This window comes from Abramis brama (genome assembly GCF_963993115.1).
Source record: "Abramis brama genome assembly, chromosome: 1".
NCBI classification, from domain to species: Eukaryota; Metazoa; Chordata; class Actinopteri; order Cypriniformes; family Leuciscidae; genus Abramis; species Abramis brama.
In genome coordinates, this window is record NC_139963.1 from 15070544 (window position 1) to 15073780 (window position 3237).

Here is a 3237-nt window from a genome sequence, read left to right on the forward strand (position 1 = left end):
TTAAACCTTTGTTTTTTTTCTTGATATTTTATGACTTTTTCTCATTTATCATCATGAACATGTGTAACCAGGTCTTAAAACGAAGTCTTGGCATAATAATCCCTTTCTTAAAGTTAGTCAAATCTTGAGATAAATGTTTTAAGTTAATTAATCAAAGTACATTTTCTATGTATTAAAAGAAAAAAACAGTTAAGTGATGACAATGAATAAATAAGTGTTTGTTAAAAAGGTGGGTTTAAAAAAAACGCCATCTACAATAAGTGATCAAATGCATAAAAAGATAGAAAAAGAGCGATTTCCCCCTTGAAAAGCTGTTCATACTACAATTCCCATGCTCCTTTTTGTGAGGAGCTGACCAATCACTGAGCTCCAAAGCTTCAGGCAATCGAGCTCCGCTTTCACTTCCTGTTAGCCACTTCCTGACTGAAAGACTGCATGGCTGTTTCGTTGCCTAGCTGAATCCCGAATCAATTACCATCCATAGGGTAAGAAACATAAATATCCCCTCCAACGGGATTCCATTAATTAATGAGGATGTTAAACATACGATGACGGCTATGTTGTCATGTTTACACTTTATAGAGAGCGCGATCGGCAGACGGCTGCCGCTGATCAGACAGCCAATTTAGAGAGACCCACTCATTGACTCAACGGTGAGTGAAGAAAAAAACTCTGAGACCTGTTAGGTTACCTGTAAAGGAACTAATTATGCTGGAAACGGTAACAGTTGATAAGCTGCCGTTTAGAAAGGCTGTTAACGGCTGTAATAGCTACTCAAGCTGTATCACGATGCTAATGTTGCTAATGTGAGCCTAGCTACCCTGCTAGCTTGGGTGTTCAGTGCTACATGCGCTCTTATCCTTGCAAAAAAAATGGATTTATTTCCAGTTGGGTTTGCAAAAGATGCTGTTTTCTATATCAATATGTTTACTATGTGTGTAAAAGGAAAAAAGGTGTTAAAGCATATGTATGTGAATTTCTTGTCAGTGATTTAAGAGGTCAATTTTTTAGTGCATTCCCTTAATGTTACCGGTGCAGGGAGGGATGATAAGCACGCTTAGCCTTACTAGTACCTCCTAAATCTCTATTAATGTTCTTGCATTATTCGTTTTGCACAAATTGTAGTTAAATTTGTATTGTATTTGTATTGTGAGTTTGTTGCTACCTTGTGTAGCAATAACCATTAATACTTGAAACTGTTTTTGTTTAAAATGAATGAACATGGATGTAAAAGCGCTTTAGGATATATTTATAGTTCACTACTATAAACACTTGAATCTGATACTTGATATATTATTGTCGTGCGACTGAACCTTCTTGAAGAACATGATTTGAACCAGTTGATATAAAGTGGAATGTTATTGATTGGTGATAATTCATGAGATAGACAGTATATGAATGTAATGAGCTTTTGGATTTCCTCTGGCCAACCCATAGGTCAGGTTTTTTTGCCAGATTCATTCCAGTGATGCACATGGATCGGAAGTCACGCCCGACCTGGAGCTGAAGCCTTCCGGTTGGATTGGGATTGGATGTTCACACCCTGAAACCCCGAAAGATTCCCAGCGTACGTTGGGTGGCGAGCCACGGACCCACGAGCATAAGTCTATGCGCAGTCTCACTTTCCCTCCTTCACGGATTGTGTGGTAGGATCCACGAGCACTGGCATACTGATACTGTCACGACACTGATTCAACCAAAAAAAGGGCCCCAACGAGCAATAAGACTATTTTTGAAACTGGGTTTTATTTCTTTTGTTTTAAGGGAAACTTATGCCGGCTTTATTATTTTCTTATTTCTTTATATACATTCTCTGAACTAAATTGTTACACTGTTTGTTATTGTTCCTGTTGTTAAACAAAGAGTGATCACAACAACGCAAATTACTGTTTTCTGTCTTTATTGATGTCAAACCACTGGCTCTTAAAAACTTAGCATCTTCTGTTATTGGTCCAAATACTGTTAAAGATAACTAATTGCCTGTTACTCTGTTATTATATCGTAAAAAGGGTTACAGCTCTGGCGAGCCAGCCAGGAGCCAGTTGGTTTGAATATCAATATTGAACACGTGTCCAATATGGACTTTGTACAGAGGTGTGGTGTTAAAATCCCAAACGCAGTTATTGTTAGTGGGCTAACACAAGTAGGAGACCAAGATGAACAGGTTATTGACTTCCTTAAAGAATATGGGTCTATCAAAAGAACCATTTTAGTTGATGATGAATCTGAATTTTACCAAAACCTGATCGTTGAGTACACGCACGGCACAGCTCTAGAAACACTAAGTGGAATATTGCCATACAAATATGCCTTGCAAGATGACCCCTCTGTTGTTTACAACATCAGAGCTTTGAGCAGTGCGTACCAAACTGAAATCAGTGGTAATATTACCAAAACTTACCTGTCAGAACTTAAGGCCTTAGCCAAACTTAGCGGTGCTGAGTACGGACATGTGCTTAAAGGAGTGATGTCCCAGATTAGTAAAGATATTGAAGCAATGAGCTCTGTATCAGAGGAAGTTCCTCTTACCCATGCTGAAACCCCCACTGAGACCCAGCTGACCATTACCTCCACTGAACAGCACCCCCCTGTCTTATCCTCAGGCACCGCTCACAGAAATGATGGCCTTCCTCCCCCTGGCACCATCCCAACCAACAGTGTGGGTACAGCCCCTTCACTTTCAGCAAATGACATGAATCCACCAGAAGTTCAAAAGGTTGTGGTTGAACACATTGTAAGGAGCGAAGCAATCAGCCCTCACTTTCAGCCCCAATTAAGGCTCCGCTCCTTCTCTGGAAAGACTCCCAGGCCCAATAACGAGACTGATTATGACACCTGGCGCTCCCATATTGAACTGCTGCTAAATGATCCTAACATACTTCCCCTTCAGATCACCAGAAAGATTGTAGAGAGCTTGCTTCCACCCGCAGCTGATGTGGTCAAAGGATTACGGCCCAATTCACCCCCTTTAGCTTTCCTGCAGCTACTTGATTCGGCTTTTGGCGCGGTTGAGGATGGGGAAGAACTTTTTGCACGTTTCTTAAACACGTTCCAGAATCCAGGGGAGAGTGCTTCCGCTTACCTTCATCGGCTGCAGGTAGCATTAAACCTTGTAGTAAAAAGGGGTGGGGTTGCACCAGGAGAAGTTGACAGACACCTTCTAAAGCAGTTCTGTAGAGGGTGTTGGGACAGTGCTCTGCTCTCTACTCTGCAGCTTGAACAGGCAAGAAGTCACCC

At 41.1% G+C, this 3237-nt stretch overlaps 1 long non-coding RNA gene across 1 annotated transcript; it reads left to right on the forward strand.

The window, feature by feature from the left end:
• Positions 1 to 296: 296 nt before the first annotated feature.
• On the forward strand, positions 297 to 1941 carry LOC311086851. Its single transcript, XR_014607133.1, has 3 exons — positions 297 to 485; positions 583 to 653; positions 1438 to 1941. It is a non-coding gene; the product is annotated as an uncharacterized lncRNA (long non-coding RNA).
• The last annotated feature ends 1296 nt before the right edge of the window (positions 1942 to 3237 follow it).